Below are 24477 nucleotides of genomic sequence, written 5' to 3' on the forward strand. Positions count from 1 at the left end.
AAGTAAATAAATAAAATTGCTTTTAAAAAAAGAAAGAAAAGACAAACTCTGTTAAAGTTTTTTTCTATTAAGTATCTTTTTTGAGAATTACAACATCAACATATCAAGTACCCATAAAAGTACAGAGAATAATACAGAAATCACCCATAACCCCATTTCTCAGAGAGATTATTAATATTTGGGTATATTCCCATTCAATGTTTCTTCTATTTATACATATTTGCTTTATCTGATTAATTTGTAGTCTAAGCATTCGTCTAGGTCTCTCATATTTCCTGGAAAATATGCTTTGTTAAGTGGCTGAAGAGAGCCCAACGTGGGTGTACCTAAATCAAATTAATCCCTACCATTAGACATTTAAGCCGTTTTCATGCGTGTGGGGTTTGTTTTCTATTTGGTTTTGTTTCTGCTATGATAAAAACCTTGTGTCAAACATGCTTGTGTATAAATCTTGGGTGTTCTTTTCTAATTATTTCTTTAAGACAAATTTCTGAAATGATCCAAGGATTAAAAGATTCAAATATGTCCAAGATGGTTGGTGCTCATGACAAAGTTTCCCGAGAGAGTTTTGTCGGGTTCTCTTGCCGACTGTGAAAGAATACACATGGCCACATTTTTTTTGGAGCCTACAGTTTCTGGAAGACATTTACTGACTCTTTCTTGGGGGAAATTTGAACCTTTTTCCTTCCCCATACCCTGTGATTTATAACCAGCCTGAGCCGGCTCAGCTCCACCAACGCTGTCATCACACACTGTCAACCAAATGGAATAAAACCCCTAGGGTCCTTGGGTCTCTGAGCAAACACCAGGGAACAGTGGCTAGTCTCTCCCACTGCCAAAGGAACATGATGCTTTAATAACGCCCGAGAATGTTTTTGTGAAGTCCTGCTCCCCAGAACTTTCCCGTCAGGCCCAGGGCCCAGCCAGCTTATGGTCTGGGCCTGTCTTTCCTGAAATACAATGACCAGCCGGCCAAGTTCCTGGCCACCTCCCCTGCAAGACTCTCCCAAGCCCTGTGCGAGGACCATGCAGCATGTTAACCAACTGATATCAAAGGAGCATGAAGAGCATGCCTTGGCCCAGACCGTGGACCCCTGTCCAAGGGCTGGATGAGTTTCAGCTGGCTGTAGACACACCATCCCTCTCCAGTCCCTTCTACACAATATACGGAATGTCCTTCTCAAAATTAGACTCGCTGCTTAGTTGGGGGGTTTGGGAGGGAAGAGGTAGGATGATTTTAATCCCAAGCAAGTACAAATCACTGCAGAAGAGTCTACTACAGACCTGGTGGGAAGGGCTCCAGGCACGCTCAGACACTGAGCCAGGGCTCAGCCATCAACAGAAGGCACTGGCTTTGGGAGGAGCCAGACCTGCTCGGGACAGGAATACCCACCACTTCTTAGAGGTAACCCCAGAGAAGGTGGCTGGGAGACAATGGCACAACCAAGGGGAAACAGGCAATGCACTAAAGGTGGGGACAGGGGGAGCAGGGCTGTGTTCGGGATAAAAGGCCAAAGACAAGGGAAAGAGTCTTCATCACAAACTTCGGTCCAAGCCAGACAGACACAGAAGTGTTTCATTGTAGGAAGATCACTCTGTGCATTGAGAAGACTTGGAGGAGGCAAGACCTTGAGGCTGCAGGATGTTAGGAAGATGCTGCAACTGTCAAGGAGAGGGATGCTGAGGCCACATAAGAGATGGGTGAGGAGGGAGAGGGAAGAAAAACTCAGGAGATATCATGAGGGTGGAACTGGATAGAATTTGAAGACTAAGGGACATTCCACTGGGGACAGGTAACAGACTCCAATTTCCTCAACTGACAACGACCATCACAGGACCTGTGGCTAAGCGAGTTTGTGGAGCAAGTAAAATGACACATGCCAAGTGCTTAGAAAAGTGTCTGGAGGACTTCCCTGGTGGCCCAGTGGTTAAGAATCTGCCTTCCAATGCAGGGGATCCAGGTTTGATCCCTGGTCGGGAACTAAGATCGCACATGTTGCGGGGCAACTGAGTCCACGAGCCGCAGCTAGACAGCCCGTGCACCGCAGTGAAGATCCCGCGTGCCGCAGCTAAGACCTGACGCGGCCAAATAAAATAAGTAAATATTACAAAAGACAAATAGTGTCTGACTTTGTCTAACTCATTAAAGATGAGCTTCTAAAACAGTGTTCCCTATCACCAAGAGACGGGAGCAACCTAAGTGCTCTTTGATAGATGAATGGATAAAGAAGACATGGTATATAGGTATATATAATGGGGTACTACTCAGACATAAAAATGAATTAAATAAGGCCATTTGCAGCAACATTAAAGGACTTAGAGATTATCATACTAAGTGAAGTCAGAGAAAGACAAATATATAATATTCACTGGAATGTGGAATCTAAAAATAATAGTACAAATGAACTTATTTACAAAACAGTAACAAACTCCCAGACATAGAAAACAAACATGGTTATGAAGTGGCAGGGTAGAAGGGATAAACAGATGCACACTACTATGTACAAAATTAATGACAAGGGTTTACTGTACAGTACAGGGACCTATATTCAATATCTTATAATAAACTGTCATGGAAAAGGATCAAAAAAAGAATCTAGATATATGCATATATATGTATAACTGAATCACTTTGCCATACACCAGAAATTAACACAATACTGTCAATCAATCATACGTCCATCAAAAATATATATATTAGGTTCCACAATAAGTATGACTTATAACAAGATCATGGTGGGGAGGGAGGCCTATGAGGAGGGAGGGGCTACATATATATACTTATGGCTGATTTGCATTGTTGTACAGAAGAAACAAACACATTGTAAAACAATTATCTAATTAAACATTTTTAAAAAAGACAAGATCATTATTTTGCAAGCCTGCAGGTCAAGGCCAAGCATCTACAGGCAGGAATCACCATGTAGACGGCAGGTAAAGCCACAGGAAGGGACAGAACCGCCCAAGGCAAATGTGCACAGTGAGGAGACAGAGGAACAGGACACCGACGTTGGCGGCACCGATGCTAAGAAACTGCTTGGTGGGTTCTGTGAAAAGGAGCAAAAAAGCAGCTCCAGTTGAACCAGGAGAGAATGTGTCACAGGAGCCAAGTAGGAAAAGCATTCTGAGAAGAAGTTGCCCAATGCAACTGATGGATCAAATAACTAAAAGAAGGATCAGGGTCTATTGGATTTAGCCACAAAGAGCTCTCTGGGCAGGATCTTTCCAATGGTGTACGTGAGGTTTCAGTAAATGGAAAGAGCAAGATGGAAGATGTTCATTGCGTGCATGCTAGGTTGCCTCGGTCAGACTCTTTGCAACCCTATGGACCATAGCCAGGTTCTTTCTGTCTATGGGGATTCTCCAGGCAAGAATACTGGAGTGGGTTGCCATGCCCTTCTCCAAGGGATCTTCCCAACCCAGGGATCGAACCAACATCTCTTATGTCTCCTGCATTGGCAGGCGGGTTCTTCACCATTAGCGTCACTTGGGAAGATGTTCATTACCACATTATATGTCATGGAGAAAGGGGGGCACAATCTAAGTGCCCAGCCATAGGGGATTGTGTATATCATGGTACAACTATTCTGTACCTTCCTTGCTAGTATTATATAATGACCATTATAAAACAATTATTATATAGCAGAGTTATAAAACAGACATGGATTAACCCTGGACAAAGGAAGCCAAAAGACATGGGTGACGAAGTAATGCAAAATACAGTTTTTTCCAAAGACGTATGGTGATATGAGGGGAAAAAGAAAGCAAGTTTGAGAGATATATTGAGACTGGAGAGTTCAAGAAAGGCAACAAAGATGACTCAAGGACTGGAAAACATAATGGAAAACAAGGAAGAACAGAACGTGATCCAAAGCCTTACATGGCGTAGAATGCAGCTTTGTGACTGTATTGGGGTAGTCGTGGAAAAACCGAGGAAAGGCGAATTCTCATGAGGACTCTGTACTATAAACGCGTGCAATGTTCCACCAGCCAGAAAGCTCCATGAGGCCTGGGGCCTGACTCTCTTGTTCCCTTTGGTCTTCCTCGTAACTAGTGCATGGTGGGGCAGAGCTAAAGTAGAGTGAGAAAACATGGAAGACTGTGATAACGCAATGTGAAGTGAGGGGGAAAAAAATCAAGATATATAAATACAGTATCTAAATTAGAATTGCAATCATTAAAAAATGTGCACGGGTGGACATGGGGGCTGGGGGAAGGAGGGAGGACGAATTGGGAGACAGGTACTGACATATACATGCTACCATGTGGAAAATAGCTAGTGGAAAGCTGCTATACGGCCCAGGGCGCTCAGCTCCGGGCTCTGTGGGTGAGAAGAGGGGTCGGAGGGGCTGCGGGTTGGGAGGAAGGTCCAAGAAGGAGGGGAGATATATATACACACACACACTGGAGAAGGAAATGGCAACCCACTCCAGTATTCTTGCCTGGAGAATCCCATGGACAGAGGAGCCTGGCAGGCCACAGTCCATAGGGTCGCAGAGGGTCGGACACGACTGAAGTGACTAAGCATATATACACACACATACAGCTGATTCCCATCGTACAGCAGAAACTAACACAATATTGGAAAGCAATTATCCTCCAATTAAAAATCAACTTTTTTAAAAAAGAGTCATTAATGCATAAAAAAATGTGCATGGGATGAAAAAAAAGACAAAAATTTTTAAGAGTGCATTACGGTGTGGGATTGTGAATGTGGACTCTTTTCCTTTCGTTTGTTTCCTTAATCTTCCATAGTGGTTTTATAGTAACACTACTTTTATGATGTTAAAACATATGCAGTGAAAAGGGAGGTGGAAAGAGAAAGGAGAGAGGAGAAGAGGGAGCGGGGAGGGGAGAGACAGCAGAAGAGGATGGAGCCACCAAGCAAGTATGGACCGTGCAGCCAATGCTTTGGCTTAGACCCCAACCAGGCCACCCACAAGCTGTGTAATCGTGGGTGAGCTCCTTAACCACTCTGCACCTCCGTGTCCTCATCTACAAAACTGATAGAAAATGGATCCGACACTCTTCTGTGGAAGAAGCCCAGAAAAACTGTTTATCCATCCTTTCTCATCATGAGCTCCTGCGTCCCACCCAGTCTGTGCCATTAACACACTGACGCTGTGGGGTTTGAATGATGCCAAATTTGTCCTTGAGCTCATTTCTTACAGAAATGTCCAGTCTGGGGAGGTCCCCCCTCCTCGAAAACTCTAGGAAACCTTACTTGGCTTCCTCAAGTCTGACCTGAAAGACCTGCTTTCGATATATATGATCTCCTTATGAAATAGGAAAATCCAGGGATCACCCGGGTCCCCAAGAGCCACTGTTTCCTGGCCGAGGCTGGGGGTAGGTAATCCTGCACCCAGCTGAAATAGGTGTCCAGCTTTGACCTCGGAAAGCTGCACACATCAGCAAACAGTGAATAGGTTCTCCTTCCCAACACCCTGTAACACCAGCGTTTTACCACCAGCAGGCCTAAAACATCCTGACAGAGTCAGTTCAGCTTTTCCTGGCCGCCCCACGGAGAAAAGCACAAAGGGACAATCTGTCAAGGTCCAAAACAGCCCAGGAGGAAGTCTCACAGGGCGATTTCCCCGCACCACTCGTGGGTATCAGCAGGCACCTCTATCCCTTTCAAACTCGTGGGGATGCATGCCCCAAGACCCACATTCGTTAGGTCCCTCCAAAAGGGAGTGGATCGAGGCTGGTTCTCCACCCATGGACTCAGTCCTGAACAACTCTCCTCAACCCTCACACTTCACCCCGCCGACTCCCAGAAATCCCAGCCACCACCTCCAGCCACTGCCCTTTCTTCTTTCTTCTCATCCTCCTGCTCCAACACATGGGCTGTGCTCCCAGAGCCCGTGGCTCCTCCTGGTGACATCTCTGCTCTCGTGGGAAGTGGGGACACACAGGAAGTTGATCCCACCCAGGTACCTTGTCCTTTCGGAGCATGGAAGCCCCCTGCTTGGGCATTACTGGCCCCTTCTGAAGGGGTCTCTCCCTGGGCACTCCAGTCAGATCCCCCGGCTGACCTTCTGTCCAGCTCTCCCTTTGGACTCCATCCCTACTGCACAAGGGGCTTCCCTGGCAGCTCAGTGGTAAACAACCCACCCTGCCAAATAGCAGGAGACGCAGGTTTGATCTCTGGATTCGGAAGATCCCCTGGAGAAGGAAATGGTGACCCACTCCAGTATTCTTGCCTGGGAAATCCCATGGACAGAGGAGCCTGGGGTGGAGGGGCTACAGTTCATGGGGTCACAAAAGAGTCGGACAAAATTTAGCAACTAAACAACAAAACAACCTACCGGTCAGTGATCCCACATCACAGCCAGCAGCCTTGTTTCTGACACTGAATGTCCTAGTGGGACTTCCATCAGATCCGACTCAGCATCAGGTGTTCAAGGCACTCACGTGTTCAAGGTACCGGGGTCTGCACGCGGACTCTCTCAGGCGGGAGGCGCTGCCTCAGTCCAAGCCTCCGCTGAGAGGCAACAGTCTATAAACTCCCTTATCTTCCCTTTGGCTTTATTTTTAAAACTAACTTCTCAGCTGACCTTGCTCCCCTTGGGGAGCCTGTAAAAATAATCTTGGAAATGAGGTGCAAAACATTTCGTGCCATGCCAGGCTCTCAACTGCATGCATTATAGAAGCAACAAGCATCAGATCTTGGAAAGAGATGACCCTCAAAAGTTACAAAGAAAGAAACTGAGGTCCTGGAGAATCAAATGACTGGTCCAAGACCATTCAGCCAAGAAGCAACAGATTTCATGTCTTCAATTCACGCGTCCTGATTCCTGGCTGGTAATTTTTCTCCTGTGCCAAGCTACTCTGTAGAAGTAAAGACTCAGGAGTAATGTGGTTTCTTCCCCAAGGCGGGGAGCCAAGCCAGGGAGCCCAGCTTCAGATCTAGGGCAGACATCTCTTTGAAGTGAGGGTAACACCTCAGGGAATAAAAGTCTGTCTGCTCAGAAGTGATCATGTGGAATTTGGGGCCCTCCTGTAGAACCCACTGGCCTCTTAGCTCAATCAGTTAACATGTGCTCTGCTGTCTCGTGGAGGGCTCTGAGATGAAAGACAGCCGGCTGCCACACTTCCCAGCACAGCTGAAAACAGTCTGCGGGGGACTCTGGAGCAAGTCAGTCTCACTGGAATGAAAAACAGCAGATGTCAGAGTTAGCCAGCAGCCCCAGGAAACCCAAGCCCAGTTGCACTCAGCTCTGCCCTCGCAAATCATCCTCGGTCAAATCGCTCACTCACACAAGGCAGCCTCTTGGCTCTGGCCTCTCCTGCTGCCCCTGAGGCCCATCTGTGGCCGCCAAGCAAGCTGGAAAGCCGGAAAGCAACCCTCAAAGCACCTCCAGGACCATGATCCAGGAAGTTTCCTGGCTTCAGGTCAAAGGCTTATAGACTCATAGGACCTTTAAGCTTGCAGGGACCATCAGGGGGCATCTTATAGATGAGAAGACTAAGACCCTGACTCCGGAAGTCAGCTTGGAGGCTTTGACAATGGCCTTCACCAAAGCTAACGTTGGCAAAACTCAGATCCCATTGAGGCTTGTGTCGACCTTCTGGAAGGGCCAGGGATGAGTGCACAGAAAAGATGGGTGTATGGATGGATGGATGAATGGATGAGTGAATGGATGGATGGATGGATGGATGGATGGATGGATGGATGGATGGATGGATGGGTGGATGGGTGAGTAAATGGATGGGTGAGTGGATGGATGGATGGGTGAGTGAATGGATGGATGGATGGATGGACAGACGGACAGACAGGGGGATGGGTGGGAGGATGGATGGATGAACGTTGTGATGGATGAATGCAGGGATAATTGGATGGGTAAATGGATGGGTGAGTAAGTGAATGGATGGGTGGGTTGACAGAAAGGAGGAGAGAGAGACAGAAGTAAAGAGAGAGACAGAAGCAGAGGTGGGAGAGAAGGACAGAAATGGGAAACAAGGCAGGAACAGACCAGGGCACTCACCTAAGACTCTCTGACCCATGGAGAATAGTCTCAGCTCCTGGGTGACCTCCACTGTGGCTCTTTCCACCTTGTCTCCCAGGGCAAAGGTGTTCCAAAGGCCTGGGCTGACCTGTCCTCATTGGTCGCCTCCCTGAACCACCAGTGTCAGAGCCCAGGACCCCTTACCACCTCCCCCTGCACCTAGGAATTGCCTTGGCAACGGCCCACACCAGGAGGAGTTTTCCTTGTGATTTCCCCTTGTCTTGGGAATTTTCTAGAGATCACTTTCCAAACAGACCTACTCTTCCTCATTCATCTCCAAGATGATGCCAACTTGACCATATCAGCCAAGGCCAGGCCTCTCTGAAGTTCTTCCCCCTCCCTATCCACTGCCACCATCCCAGAGCGAGGCTTATCAGAAGGTGCTCACTCCTGGTGCAGGTCAGACTGACAACCTGGCACCGGGGACAGGTCCATGGGATCTGACCCTGACCCTCTTATTTATCAGCAGGGAAATTGGGGGGGCAGGATGCAATTCCTCACCTATTAATAAGGGATGTAATAACCATTGTTGTTGGGTCCCTTTGGGACCCTGTGTTATCTGTCCTGGGCTGTTTTCCTGGGATCCATTCACCTGGGATCATTTAGATTCCACTTCTCAAAGCTACTCTTTTTACTTTGGTTACTGGCCTTAAAGGGTACAGGGGAAGAGTGGAGGAGAGAAGTTCTCTCAAAAGCCCGATTACTGACAAGGATGGGGTGCAGGAGAGAGGGGAGCCCAGCATGACGGCCAAGTTTGCTTCTGTCTTACTGTATCTCACTGTTCACTGAACCCAGGGGAGACGAGGCTCGAGCAGAGAAGCTGGAAGAAGATGCAAGGAGCCATCAGAACTTCACGCAGGCTTTATTCACAACAGCAAGGCAGACATGCTTCACTCTCGTGGTTGACCCAGCAGACACACGGCCATCAGGCAGCCGCAGGGGCTTCTCAAGGTGGTGCTTATGTAGGGCATTGTGCGTGCACAGCTACAAATGGTCTTAGCTGTTCCATAACCGTGTATTTACAAAATGTGGGGCAAGAGCGAGAGGCGTGGGGGCAAGAGAGCCTGACCACCGCCATCTTGGCTAACATGCTCTTTCCCTACAGCTTCTCAAAGGGTTAGTGCCATTTTTCAAGAGTATCCAGAAGGATGATCGAGCTCTGAGGATGCAGAAGGAACATCCATGTGACCTTGCTGCAAAGCATCTGCCCTTTCTCAGACCCCTCCTTCAGGTCTGCTTCTGGCTCCCTAAACCCCAAATCCAACCACCCCCCCACCCTACCCCTAGCCACTCATTCTAGGGGCGCCTAGCTGACAACCATCACTCACTCAGCCTTCCATATGCTCCTGCTCTATCTGGCTTCACAGAGGCCAATGAGGCTTCAAGCATCCTGACTTTCAGGGGTGGGGGACAGCTGGAAGAATGGGACGGGGACATGGCTTAGGAGACCCAGGCAGCTCAGCTGCAGCAGCCTCTGAGTCCCTCCACAAAGGAAGCCAGCTTCGGGATCTGCATTTTAACACCTGAAATCTCCAAGACAGAACAGGAAGATAGAAGACACGGTTCTCAGATTATACAGGTACATCAGTATCGCCTGGACCAGCAATCCGCAGCCCTTTGGGCACCAGGGATAGGTTTCGTGGAAGACAATCCTTTCATGGATGGGATGGTTTCAGGATGATTCAAGCACATGACATGTACTGTGCACTTTATTTCTATTATTGCATCAGCTCCACCTCAAGTCATCAGGCATTAGATCCCAGAGGTTAGGGACCGCTGTCCTGGAGACCTCTAGCCTGCAGAATTCCTCAGACAGAGTAGCCTCACGGGCTCCATAAGGCAGCAAAGAGTAGGACATGACTGAAGTAGGACATGACTCAGCACACACACACACAACCTGGAGGACTGCTGAAGCACAGAACGCCGCCCCCGCCCGGACCCCCAGGGTTCCTGACTCAGTAGGTCTGTGGGCAGAGCCCAAGAATCCACATCTCTAACAAATTCCAGATGCCCTGTAGCTCCCAGCAGTTAAAGAAAAGAGGGAAAGGATGGTTGCCCAGGGTAGGGAGTCCTGGCTCCGATTTCAGGGAGAAGGACCACCCCATCTTGTTCAGTGCTCTCTCCCCAGCGCCAGGCGCAGAGTAAGTCTTCAACGAAGATTGGTTGGACTGACAACCCTAAATCAGAAAATAAAGGCCCCAAAGCCCAAGGCCAACCTCCTCTCTTTTGGGGTGGAGAAGGCAGCGCTGAGACAGACGGCCAGTTCCTGCCCCCATCCGCACTGTTCAGCTCCCTTCCCCGGGGTGCAGCTTGAAGGATATACACACCCCCACCGCATCCCTTCCTCCAGCCTCTCCCCCTGAGCTGGGAGCTGCCTCATTGACATGCAGCCCACACAGCTGCAGGGCTCCCTTCTGGATCACTGAGAAATGGGTCCGATTTGAAAATGTCAGGATCTCGTTAGCAATTCCAATGGCCACCGCGGTAATTACGCCCTTTCATGTTCCAGCGTGTTCCACCGCATCAGAACTGACACAAACACCTGGTTTTATAATATCACCGCCTGGAAATAAATGTCCAAAATGGTATGAAAATGTACTAGGAAGAGATTAATAACTGTTCTTCCAGGAAGAAAGATAGCCCTTTTCAACCAGTATATTATATATTTTTTCCTCTTAAAAAAGCCTCTCTGATAGCGTCTCTCCTTGAGGGGAAGTGAATTATATTATCACTCACAGGCCAGTAATCAGTTCTGTCAGCTGCAGGGCTAAGCTGCTGAAGGCAGGAGGGGGGCAGGAGGCGTCAGAGGGAGGCCGTTCCAAGGGGCAAGCCCTGGAAGCGACACCTCATCGCGCCCACCCCACTCCCAACCCAGAGTTTTTCTTCTCAGAGCAGACAGAATCTTCATCTGCTGATGAATGAGCACCCTGTTAACAAAGCAGGGAGGTCGGATAGGGGCAAAGTGGCATCTGCTTACCTGGAAAGACCCTGCCTGGCCACCTGGAAGAGCTACCCTGTCCATCCCAGCAAGGACTGTCTCTTTTAAGGCTCAGTCCAGGGGCAGGAGCTAAGAGAGGCTAGCCCAAGGATGGGCCCAAAGAGCATTTCCTGAGCCCCCTGCTTCCAGTTCTCGTGATCCAGCTGAGCAGGCAGAAAAGACAGGTCTGTACTTCTGCTCCATCCCCTTTCTCTTGTTTGAAAGGATGTGAGCTCAGCGCAAAATCCTGTCCCTAGAACTTACAACCAAGAACACTCTACCCACCAAGACTCTCATTAAGATTTGATGGAGAAGTCAAAAGCTCTCTAGACAAACAAAAGTTAAGAGAATTCAGCACCACCAAACCAGCTTTACAACAAATGCTAAATGACTCTAACCAGCAAACACAAGAGAAGGAAAAGTCCTACAGAAAATAAACCCAAAACAATTAAGAAAATGATAATAGAACCATACATATCAATCAATACCTTAAACGGAAATGGATTAAATGCGCCGAAGGAAAGACAGACTGGCTGGGTGGATGAAAACATGTGCATGGATGCTCCTCCACTTAACACATCGCTCTTCTTGACCCCCCAAACTGTATGTAATTATTTTATATTGTTACATTAATAATGTTCCCATTATGGCTTGCAACTGTAATTATCTTTTGTTTTTTGTCTGGCTATTGACTGTGAAAAGTAATAAACATCTTTTACTGTTGTGATTAAAAAAAAACCCCATCCCTGTGTGGTGGAGCCCCTCAAGTCACCCCCCACCACGCCTCTGTCCCGCCCCTCCCCACTGCCAGCCTCAGTCAGGGATCCCCCTACCCCTTCTGTCCCTCCAGTCAGCCCTTACTTTGCCATCAATCTCCCAAGCCCCGCCCTCAGCGTGTGATTTCCCCTCATCCTAGATTGCTTTGATGCACTCTCTCTCTCCCCAAGTCTTGGCCTGAAGCTTTCAGTTGGATACTGGTCTGTCACCTGCCTTAACTCGTTTAAGAGGCATGTTTACTTTTGGTCCCAAACAAAGAAGAGCAGAGAGCAAGGCTTCCCTTCTTTCCTGACCCCTTGGGTGCAAAGTGTGCTGCTGAGCAGAAATCCTGGCCAGGAAGCTTGGCGGCTCCCCGCAGCGGGGACACCTGCTGCATTATTGATGGACAGGGCAGATCTGCCTGCTCTGTTCAGCCAGGCAGGAAATGTTCAATGAATAAATGAATCCTTCTTTTTCAACAACAACGGAAAAGAAAAGACAGGTCTGCCACACACCCAGGAGGGGCTGGGTGTTTTATGTGCATTTCCTTGTTTAATTATCTCAAAGTCTTAGGAGGTTTTGAGATAATTATCCCCATTTCATTGACAAGGAAACCGAGACACAGTGATAATAATAGCATCTCCAGCCATGACCTTAGCCCTCTCATTTATACACCAATCTCTCACCTTCTATGCACTACCTTAGTCTACCCTCAGCAAACACTCAAGTCATCCTGACTCCAGAACTTGCTACCTCTGCTCCTGAATTGCATATATGGCCCCGCTGTCCCCATTACCAAAGGCCCAGTAGAGAGGAGGATAAGACTGACATTTGGTCAAGTCCTCGGAGCCCAGTTAGGAGGGGGAATACTGGACAGCTTGGGCTCCCAGGTGACGCTAGTGGTAAAGAACCCCACTGCTAATGCAGGAGATGTAAGAGATGTGGGTTCAATCCCTGGATCAGAAAGACCCCCTGGAGGAGGGCATGGCAGCCCACTTCAGTATTCCTGCCTGGAGAATCCCATGGACAGAGGAGCTTGGCGGGCTACAGTCCCTAGTGTCGCAAAGGGTCAGATACAACTGAAGTGACTTAGCGTTGCACACACACATTGGACAGCTTGAAATCCCAGTTGCAAAACTCCCCATTGATGGAGGAGCAGAGTGGAGAGAACACCCAATGTTACATATCAATATTTTAGGGATCGTGCCTGTAGAAGCCTTGACTCTCTCTCTCAAGGCTGGGGAGAGCCAAGGTGCGCAGATAGACCTGGGTGACACGCTGTGCCCTGTCTTCAGGTTCTGCAACTCCAAGCAAGGCCTCCCAGCCTCTCCTCAGAAGAAGCACCTGCCCCCACCCCAGACCTCAGAACAGGTGATGGGCACCAGAGGTCGGGGAGGTGTTGCCCAGCGCCCAGCAACTTGGCCACGTTTTCCCTACAGAAGTGGGACATGCGATGGAGAGGTGAGAAACAGCGCTGAATGGAGCACCCTTTCTAAAGCAAACCAGCAATCTTCAAAAGATGGGAATCGGCAAGACTAATGAGGCCGATTACTGCCAGCTGCTAAAAGGAACTTGAAGGCTTTCGATGTCAGTACGTTTATGATGACAGAGTAATTAGAGCTAATTAAGAAAAAATGAAGCTGAGAACAGGGCAGTCGGCTTATACTGGCTGAGTCTCAGACTCTCTACAGAGCCCCCAGAAATGCTCTCGGGGGAGCAGCCTACATCCAGTGGCCCCCTCTGTTTGCCTTCTAGAAGTACAGGATCATCCGAGCGGGCACAGAGCTGTGGGTGAGGTCCCCTCGGGCTGGCTTGACCAAGACAACAAGTTTGATAGGATGCGCTGAGGGGAAGGAGGCCCAGTTTAATCCAGCATGAAGACCATCTTGTCTAGGTGAAAACCAGTAACTGTTTTGAAGGATTTCTCTTTCCACCAGATGTATGGGGGGCACACAGGGTTAGCTAAGAAAGAGAGCCCTCATGGGACTTCCCTGGGGGTCCAGTGGTTAAGAATCCACCTCGCAGTGCAGGGGATGTGGGTTTGATCCCGGGTCTGGGAACTAAGGAGGAGGGAACGGCAACCCACTGCAGTATTCTTGTCTGGGAAATCCCAGGGACAGAGAAGCCTGGCAGGCTATAGTGGGGTAGCAAAGAGTCGGACACGACTGGGCAACTGAGCACTGGGAACTAAGACCCCACGTGCTGTGGGGCAAGTAGCCCCGCACGCTGCAATTTCTGAGCCCACACACCACAACCAGAGAGCCTGTGCGTCACAAGGAAACATCCCACACGTCTCAACGAAGATCCCATGTCCTGCAACTAAGACCCGATGCAGCCAAATAAATTTTTTAAAAAAGAGGGGGGAGAAAAGAGAGTCTTCAGTCAGATTTTGTCCCACAAAGATTGACAGAGAAGCGTCACCATCCTCAGAGGACAACGTAACCCCAGGCATAAAGAGATGCAGTAGCCAGCTACCAATCGTGGTCACATGACAAGCTTTTCTAACGGTTAGATGGGCTGTCCAGAACCATCAACGCCCCCTTCACTCCAGCTTCTATCTCCAACCAGAGACACAGATTTGCAAGGAGGCCAGCGGGACTAGGCTGAGCTCGTGGTCTGGAACAGAAAAAAGGTAACTGCTTTCCCCCGAGATTCAAGATGCGGAAAAGCAGATGGACTGACCACTCAGGGAAGCTCGTGACCCTTCGTGTGTCTGCCATCCTCTACCCTGATCTTCCCAGGGTTGTCTGGGAAAGCTCATCCCGTGGCCTTACTCACAGGCTGGCATAGGGAACACTGACCTAAGATTAGGGAAGGGAGTTCCCCGGGGGACTAGAGGTTAAGATTCAGCCCTTTCACTGCAGAGACCCGGGTTTGATCCCCAGTGGAAGAATTATCTCACAGGCTTTGCAGTGTAGCTGAAACACAGAGATAAATAAATTAGAAACGCTAAGACAGAAGAAGACTTAGGGGAGCCCTGCAGAGCTCCCAAGATGCCCCACCCACCATCAGCTTTGTGATCCCCAAAACTTGCTACCAAGAAATGAGCCCTTACTCTAGCCAGAGAAACCTAGACTAAAATGCAAAGCCTGGGAATTCCCTGGTGGTCCAGGGGTTAGGACTCCAAGCTTTCACTGCCAAAGGCCTGGCTTCAATATCTAGTTGGGGAACTAAGATCCCACAAGCTGTGTGGCAAGGCCAAAAAATAAAAATAAACTGTTTTTTAAAATAATGAATAAAATAAAATGCAATTCCCCTCTGGCATGAGGCATGAGAATCAAAATTCTAACTCAAATGTAAATGGTTGCTACACCCCCATCTAGCCGAAACGCAGTAAACCCAGCCCCTGGGTCCTGCCACACAGCATTCTTCCGCCCTACCGTGGCAGGCCCTCGGAGGGGACCAGGGACAGGGTAGAGTTCAACAGGGCTGAAAGTGGAGCAGATTTTCATCACAACCGAAATTAAAACAAAGAGTAAATTCCAAAGATCCACCCCACCAGATGGAAGTAATATACGCCTCTCAACCACTTAGTTCTGGTCTGCCTTTGTGCTCAGAGCTCTTTAGGCAAGAGCAGAGTGAAAAGTAAACACAAGCTCATAAACACAAAAGGCAGATTCTTTTCCAACAGACTGAGGAAACCAAAGCACATGTGCTAATCCCACTGCTCGCCCTTACCAGCTGCTTCCATGGGCAGGTCCCTCTGCCTCCCCGGGCCAATCACTCATCTGTAAAGTGGCAGAGCGCATGATCTGAGGTTCCACTCACCTCCACGAGTCCAAGGAGCTGCATCCATCTCTAATGCTCAAGGACTTTAGCTTAAGTGGGATCACGGGGTGGGGGAAGGTGGGGGAATTCTGCAAGAACCAATAGATATATTTCTTGGCTAAAAAAAGAACCATTTATTCTGGAAACTGAACTACATCCCTGATGTGGGCATTAAATCAAGCAGCATTCTGAAAGCACATGTTCAAGGGCCACAAGAGACATGCGAGTCCAATTAAAATATTTAAGCTCGTTTTCCTTCTTCAGAGAATCGCAAAATCTAACTACATACACATGTCTGGCATTTTCTGAAGCTCGTGCGGGTTTTGTATGAGTTATTTGGGGTTTTGAATTGTATTGGATCAATACCAGGTGTGGGTGGCGAATGAAAAAAAATTTTGAAAGAAAAAAAGCTGGTGTACTATTCTTTCCTTAGGGCTTATATGCTTTCTTTTTATTTCTTAAGCCATTTTAAGTATGGAGGACTTGTTCTGTAGTTTCCTTCAGCCTATTGCTCTCTTACTTCAAGTGTTCTTGTTTTCATGATCAGAGTTAGAGAGCTTTATTGGGTATCAAGTTTGATGCTTTATCTACATGATACCAGGGTAGGAAACCACGAATGCTACTGAATAATGAGTTGCTGGGCTATCCAGGAAAATTGTGATGAGGACCATGCAGGAGAGGAACTACCTTAAAGTTCACAATCCTTCTATTTCAGAAGATTGTCCTGAGTAAGAAGACCAAAATAATGTATAGGTGAGTTAAAGACTGGATCTTCTGCCAGATAACGAGTTTATCAGCAGCAGGAATATATCTGTTAAGGGACAGTCTGGGCTGCTATAACCAAAAAAAAAAAAAAAACCCCAAAACACAATGGCCTCAAAAACACTGAATCATATTCCTTACTTAATAATCCAGAGAAATCATCCCAGGACTAGGAGGGCAGCTCTGCCATCCTCAACATAACCATCCCAATCTGGATCCAAAATGACTGCTTCAGCTCCTGCCATTACATCTGCCTCCTAACAGCAGGGTGGGAGAAAAGCAAGACAAGTTCATGCTTTTTTTAAAGATTATATGATAAAGCCATCCACCAAAATCTGTCATCCTTTCTTTGGAAGGTTATGGCCATATTGAAAAAATTCTTGCCAAGAGAATGAAAGCAAAAGTGGAAGATTAGGAGAGAGGACCTTATGGGCCACTTACAGAAACAACCTGCATTAATTGCTTCCCATTATGTTGGTGGGCCCAGACCACCTGATTTGCCTCCTGAGAAGTCTATATGCAGGTCAAGAAACAACAGTTAGAACCAGACATGAAACAACAGACTGGTTCCAAATTGGGAAAGGAGTACATCAGGGCTGTACATTGTCACCCTGCTTATTTAACTTATATGCAGAGTACATCAAGCAAAATGCCGGGCTGGCTGAACCACAAGCTGGAATCAAGATTGCCGGGATAAATATCAATAACCTCAGATATGCAGATGACACCACCCTTATGGCAGAAAGCGAAGAGGAACTGAAAAACCTCTTGATGAAAGTGAAAAAGGAGAATGAAAAAGTTGGCTTAAAACTCAGCATTCAAAAAACAAAGATCATGGCAAACAGTCCCATCACTTCATGGCAAATAGATGGGGAAGCAATGGAAACAGTGACAGACTTTATTTTCTTGGGCTCCAAAATCACTGCAGATGGTGACTGCAGCCAGGAAATTAAAAGACTGCCTGCTCCTTGGAAGAAAAGCTCTGACCAACCTAGACAGCATATTAAAAAGCAGAGACATTACTTTGCCAACAAAGGTCTGTCTAGTCAAAGCTATGGTTTTTCCAATAGTCATGTATGAATGTGAGAGTTGGACTCTAAAGAAAACTGAGCACCAAAGAATTGATGCTTTTGAACTGTGGTGTTGGAGAAGACTCTTGAGAGTCCCTTGGACTGCAAGGAGATCCAGCCAGTCAATGCTAAAGGAAATCAGTCCTGAATATTCATCGGAAGGACTGATGCTGAAGCTGAAGCTCCAATACTTTGGCCACCTGATGCAAAGAACTGAAAAAGATGTTGATGTTGGGAAAGATTGAGGGCAGGGGAGGCAGACATCCTTTTGGTTGGGTGGCATCACTGACTCAATGGCCATGAGTTTGAGTAAGCTCCGGGAGTTGGTGTTGGACAGGGAAGCCTGGTGTGCTGCAGTCCATGGGGTCGCAAAGAGTCGGACATGACTAAGCAACTGAACTGAACTGATGTTGGTGGGAACTCAGTCACATGGCCCCACCTACCTGCAAGGGAGGCTGGGAGATGTAGTCCACTTGTGTGCCCTGGCTCTGTCACTCAAATGTCCCCCATGCAAAAAGAAAGAGAACCACTGCTTGGGGTGCACGTGCCATGAATCAGTAGTTGTGCTAGGTCATTTGTATCAATAGATATTAGCTTTGTTAATTCTGTGTGGTAAGAACAATTCTACCTTGTAAATGAGGCTCACAGAGTTTGAGAAATCTGTCCAAAGTCACAGAGCCAAACAGAGTTGAATCATGGTGACACAGCCCTGCAATGTCTCAGGATGTTTCTGGGTTCTTCCTACTCACAGCACCTTTGTCTACACCATAGAAGGGGCTTTGACCCTGACTGACTCACACACTGTCTGATGGGGGCTGAGGCCACTACTGATAACATTAAAGTGTGTGTGTTAGTCACTCAGTCATGTCCAATTCCTTGCAACCCCATGGACTGTAGCCTGCCAGGTTCCTCTGTCTATGGGGATTCTCCAGGCAAGAACACTGGAGTGGGTTGCCATGCCCTTTTCCAGGAGATCTTCCCAACCCAGGGATCGAACCCAGATCTCTCGCACTGCAGGCAGAGTCTTTACCATCTGAGCCACCAGGGAAGCCCATAAAAGTACTCCCTTTGAAAACATTTGCTCTCCATATCAAGTCAGGAGAGTGATCCAGGAAGAGCTCCTAGCTTTCTGAGTGACTGCCTTCAGGAGACCATGAACTTGGGCTTGTCATGAAAAAGGTCTGCATGGGAAGGTGACAGAGGTGAGGTGTGTTTACAATGGCAGGATGATGGGGATAGACATGGTGAGACCAGCCTCACCCACAGGTACTAAAACCATCCCTTCCTTATCTCAACCCGGGTCCACACACATGCAGACACACTCCCACCTCTTCCGCTGAGCCCTGGGGCTGCCATGGAACATTCCAAGGAGAGTGTGATGAATTTTGGGCTGCATGAAAAGATCATCTCCCTGATTTTGAGAAGTGTGTAACTTATTCTGGCATCACTTAAGAGTCCTTCCTGAAGCCTGAGATGAGAAAGCATGTAATGAGATCATTCATTCAGTAGTTTGGTTAGGAAGTATCATAGAAGAGCACAGATTCTGGAGAGAGACTGAGTTCAAAACACAAATTCTCAGATGTGTATTTGCCTGATCTAGGGAACTCAAGACTCATTCTCTGGGCCAGGGGCACGTTTAACTTCCCTGGACACATCACTGCCTGCCTAAATGTGGAACAAAACTGGGACCTGTAAGCACAAAAAAGAGGGTAGCTACAAGGGCTTCCCTTGTAGCTCAGTCAGTGAAGAATCTGCCTGCAGTGCAGGAGACCCGGGTTCGATTCCTGAGTTGGGAAGACCCCCTAGAGAAGGAAATGGCAACCCACTCCAGTATCCTTGCCTGGAAAATCCATGGACAGAGGAGCCTGGTGGGCTGCAGTCCATGGGGATGCAAAGAGTCGGGCACAACTGAGCGACTAATACTAACACTTAGTGTTACTGAAAGGTGGGGTCCGGGCTGCTCGACAGTCAAAAGCCAATAAAGAGGCCAAGTTGGTGGAAAGGAAGGTTTGCTTTACCTTGGATGCCAGCAACCGGACAGGCAGACCCTTGTCCAAAGATCAACTCCCCCCTCCCCCCGGACAAGCAGTGGGCAAGAGCTTTTATAGAGAGAGGGAGGGGGCCACATGCAGAAACAGTACAGTCAGCTCTGACAGTCATCTTCAGGTTGGTCATCCGTGGTCTGACCAACGTCATCTTGGTTGTTTTAGGTACCGCTACTCTTCAGTTCCAGGGTCAGTTTTTTCCCATTTCTTTGAGGCCAATTCTCTGAATTGTGGCAGCCTGTGTCTACACTGTCTGATCATCATGAAGTTAACTTCTCCCACCTGGTGGGGGTCTCAGTATCTATAAGACAGCTCACAGGATATGGCTCAGAGTATTATCTACATCCCTTGAGAAGGAAATTAAGGCCTTGACTATGCTTAATTACTACAGTATTATCATTTGGTCTCCTTTGACTGTTTTCCTTTGTTTCTGCATTTCTCATTTCTCTGATTAAACTCATTCTTTGGCTAAAGTTTTTTCTGCAGGCAAAAGGCAGGCTGAGGACTTGGGGGCAAGGACTCCAGGGTGCTGCTCTGTTACAGCCGGAATGGCTGCGGAGTGAACCACATCCTGGCTTGGATGGCTCCTGCCTGGGACTCATGCCACAGGGTCACAGAGAGTCAGACACGACTGAGTGCACATGCGTTGCACCACACCCATAAGGTAAAATTTACCATTTTAACTATTTCTAAGTGTACAATTCATTGGATTTAAGCACATTCTCAAAATGGTCTCAGTTTTTAAAAGGCCAAGAGGATTTTCTGGCAGATCCCAACTAGGCATGAAAGGAAAATGGAGGATAAAAGCCAATGCTTCTGCTTGGTGGTAGTTTAGATTGGTGCTAATCATGGTCTCAGGATGGGTGTTAATTATCCAGAAGGGGATGGCATGGTACAGAGGCCAGAGCACAGCCTTGGGACAGACATTAAAAGGCCTGTGGTTGGGGGGCTCTTCCCTGGTGGTCCAGTGGCTAAGACTCCATGTTCCCAATTCAGGGAGCCCAGGTTCGATCCCTGGCCAGGAAACTAGATCCCACATGCCACAACTAAAGACACCGCATGCTGCCACAAAGACTGAAAATCTTGTGTGCCACAACTAAGACCCAGCACAGCCAAATAGATTAAATAAATATTAAAAAAAAAAAAAAACTCTGTGGCCTCTGGTCTCAATCTGGCCAATGCTCAGCTGCTCATGGCAGGGTGGAGGAGAGAGATACATGGTGAAAACACCGTCGTCTCTTGATGTAGAGACGAAACCCACCTCTGGGCACAGCCAGACCCCTCCAAACATACTATCACATTCACCAGCTGACAGCGATACATGAAACACCACCATTCAAGTTTCACGCACGGTGACTCATTACACGGAGGTCAGCCAGGCATGCCCTTGTGTGTTCCTAACCAAAACCCTTCTCTCCCAGCAAGTTTATCCTGCAGTGGGCTGCTCACATATAACTTCTTTTCTTCTCACACCACCTTCTATATAGCATACTCCCTTCTGAGCTGAGCACACAGTAGGCCCACGGGAGAGACCTGTGGTTTCGTAAAGGACAAAGGACCAGGCTGGGAGAATAGCAGAACACAAACAAAAGCCTCTGCCACCATCTCCCCCAGCTCAGATAAGCCTAACAAGTCTTCAAGCTTCAGAAAAAGAAATCTTTAACCCAATTATGTCAAACCCCACTGGATACATTTGATCCGGGAAAAAATATCATCTCTGGCAATCATAAAGAATATTAAGGTATTAGCAGCCGTCGCTTTAGAATTGCACTGGAAGGGGAGCTGGAAATAATTGCACATCAGTTGCTCAAAAATCAGCAGTAAAAGAAATTTACATTAGTGTATAAATTACCCTCCCAGCAATATAAATTAGGGTTTTATACCTCCTAATGACAACAGTACGGGCCCTGGCTGTGCTAAGGAGAGATTTCTTGAAGGAAGGAGCGGCCGCGTTCTGAATCCAGCAGGCACCTGGGCCTCAGTGCTGAGCTGGGGAGCAGAAGTGATTTGAATCTGATGGTCACCCGCCTGGAAGCCGGCCCTGCTGGAAGACTCTCCAGTCAGCAGAGCACCTGGGGAGGCAGGCAAACCCAGAACAGGCCCTGCGGTGAACAAAAGTAATTTGCCTCCCTCTCCCCCAACAGCACACACGCCCCCCCGCCCTCCGCCCCAATAACCATCCCTTGGAAACAGAAGGCTCTGGATTTACTTGGAAAGCTGTTATGTTATCAACACTTTTGTTAAGAACATTTGGTGGCTTGAGCTGCAATTCTTCAACGTAAGCAGTTGCAAGGCATGACAGTCTTTGCGGGAAGGGCCAGCAGAAAACACCTAAAAACCCCTTATTGTCAGGAGGGCCGAGGTCCAGGGCAGTAAGGATAGTGGGTGGGCTGGGGTGAATGGAGGGTTTTTCCTGTGGCAGGTGACAGAAGCCAAAGGCCATGTCATTTCACAGGGCAGACGGCCAGAACATGAACTGGCTTCATGGATAGAAGACCCACAGGCTCAAATAATGGAGCCGGAATTCCATCATCCATCTATCGTCTCCCTATTATCTATTTATTTTTCAGGTCTGTATGCCTCTGCACAGTTGTCTGCTTTCTCTCCTACTATGTAGACTAACCTTTCCCATTCAGCCAAGCAAGATGATTGCCAAACAAAAAGAAAACCCAAACACACACACACACAGCTGTGGGCTGGCTCTGTCTGAGAGAGGGGTTCTGATTGGTTCTTCTTGGGGACCTGCCCCATCTCCTAGGCCAATCACTACTAAGAACAGATGGATTATTATGGTTGGGCTTCCCTGGTAGCTCAGTTGGTAAAGAATCCGCCTGCAATGCAGGAGACCCCGGTTCGATTCCTGGGTTGGGAAGATCCCCTGGAGGAGGGCATGGCAGCCAAACCAGTTTCTTACCTCTAGAATCCCCATGGACAGAGTGGCAAGGTACAGTCCATGGGGTCTCAAAGAGTCAAGACGCGACTGAGCACGTCAAGCAAGGGCTTGGGTCACATGTTCACCACTGCTGCTTAGGTGGGCCTTGATGGAGGTGGAAATGACACATCTATGATCCTACCAAAACCCACAGGGAAAGGAGAGGAGCCATTCTCCCAGAGGAAACACGTGGCTGGGCCCTCTAGCAAGTAGTTTGTTCAAAGGGCCCTCCAACCTCTCGCTGTGGCCCTGGGCGCTTTCTCCCATCAGGGCGCCCAGTGAGGGACCCTGGTTTGGGGCTGATTGTAAGAAAGAGGAGCCCCAAGCTCCATCTCCTGACTATTTAGACACCACAGTCCACATACTACTTTCCAGGGGGGAGAAAACGGAGCACCGTGGGCCACGAAACTCAGTCCCAGACTCGGGGGACATGGGCATCTATGATTTTTAAGCCACGCCCCAAGCACTCTGAATGCCCAACCAGCAATCAAAGACTCAGCCAAGGTGCCGGCGTCTCCCGGACGGCCCCATTCAAACTGCAAACGGGGTGAAAGAACACAGGGAGACGTCAGGGCCACATCACACAAGCAGGGGTCACGATCATGTCTGGAGGCTGGGCTTGCGCAGTGTCATTTCTGATGGGGTCGGTGATACTAATGGGTTAAAGTGAGTTCCTCGAAGAGCAGACTCCAGTCTCTCCCAAGAAGAGGATGCTTGGGGGGTGTACCTGTTTCAGAAGCCCTCAGATGAGGAGGGGGTCCAGTCAAGGTCATAGGACTAGAACTCACATCTCCAGCCTCCCTGCCCTGTGTCTTTCCAGCCATCCATCTACAAAAGAGAGAGAGAAATTGAAGCAAAATATCATCTCCCCTGCCCTCATTTCCTTCTGATTTAACCTACAGCTTCCTTGTCTCTTCCCTGTGGGGCCGGGGGAGTCTGGGGGAAGGAGGTCCCTGAATTGGGCAATCAGAGCTAATAACAATAATCAGGGGCCGTAACTGCTTGTTTCTGCTGCATTGGGCTCTTACATCCCCAGTTGGATCAGAAACCTTTTGAGGAGCCCAGGGTGATAGTGAGATAGTGGAAAAATATACTCCCCACCCCCACCCCAGGAAGCGAGAAGATGCAGGGTTGGTTCTTGCTTCGCCTGTTTACAGGCTGTGTGAGAGCATTCTAATCCCTAAGGATTCTGGAGCCTTGGTCTTCCCCTCTGCCAAATGGGAATACTGGTACCTCCCTCCCAGGTGAGGAGACTTGTCCAAGGACCTAGGCCTAAGCACACAAGAGGCCTCTTGCTTCCTGCCCCTCCTGGAAACTCAGGCCAACTGTTGCCCTCTCTGTATCCCCCACAGGCCCAGAACCAGCCCCTGATTGACTGGTTGGTTAATTAATGTGGAGACCAGGCCTCCACCAGGACATTTTCTGATGATAAAAAAGTCCCTGGAGAATGAAATGTTATGTGTCACTTGTCAACAAGGCCCAGCACTTCTCAGTGAAATAAGCATCTGATTCTGGAAAAACTTAATTAAAACTGCTGTTGGCACTCAAGTGATTTACACCATCATTCCCAGCCTGCGCCTGGTGATTCCCTGGGGAGACACCAATTATCTCCTGGGGATGTTGTGAAATTCTCTCAAAATACTCCTCTAAACAACATGAATCTTTAATTCATCTTAACTTAAAAAAAAAGGAAAGAAAAGAAAAGCAAATCCTGCGGCACATTTTCCAGAAAAACTCCAAAATTTGGAGCCAAGTGAAACCTAAAAGAAATGGGAGGCCCGAGAGGACGGGTCAAGCTCCAGTGTTCCCCGTTTCAGCACTGGTTGAAGGTCTACTAATGTGCTGGTCACTGAGCAAAATCCCCAGGCCCACTCTTTTTTTTTTATTTTATTTTTAATTGGAGGATAATTGCTTTACAATGTTGTGTTGTTTTCTTCCATACAACAGCGCGAATCAGCTAGAAGTATAGATGTATCCCCTCCCTCTTGAGCCTCCCTCCCACCTCCCCTGCCACCAGGCCCACTCTTTTCCCATCTGACTTGAGAGGAAATGGGCTTTGTAAACAGAGGTGATGGACCTCTTGGTTTCTCTGCCCCCAGCAGCAAAGCCTGGAATTATCAGCTTCTTGCCTGAACCCAGAATTGGCAAATGTCCTCAG

The 24477-nt window shown here is 48.2% G+C and overlaps 1 long non-coding RNA gene across 4 annotated transcripts in view; it reads right to left on the bottom strand.

Moving 5' to 3' along the window:
- Positions 1-23136, bottom strand: part of LOC133063693 (uncharacterized) — a 454338-nt gene extending 431202 nt beyond the window's left edge. For all 4 annotated transcript variants that reach the window (XR_009694474.1, XR_009694471.1, XR_009694473.1 and 1 more), the window contains exon 1: positions 23047-23136. This is a non-coding gene — a long non-coding RNA (uncharacterized LOC133063693). The remainder of the gene's footprint in view (positions 1-23046) is intronic.
- Between the last annotated feature and the right edge of the window lie 1341 nt (positions 23137-24477).

Source organism: Dama dama, chromosome 10 (assembly GCF_033118175.1).
Source record: "Dama dama isolate Ldn47 chromosome 10, ASM3311817v1, whole genome shotgun sequence".
NCBI lineage: Eukaryota > Metazoa > Chordata > Mammalia > Artiodactyla > Cervidae > Dama > Dama dama.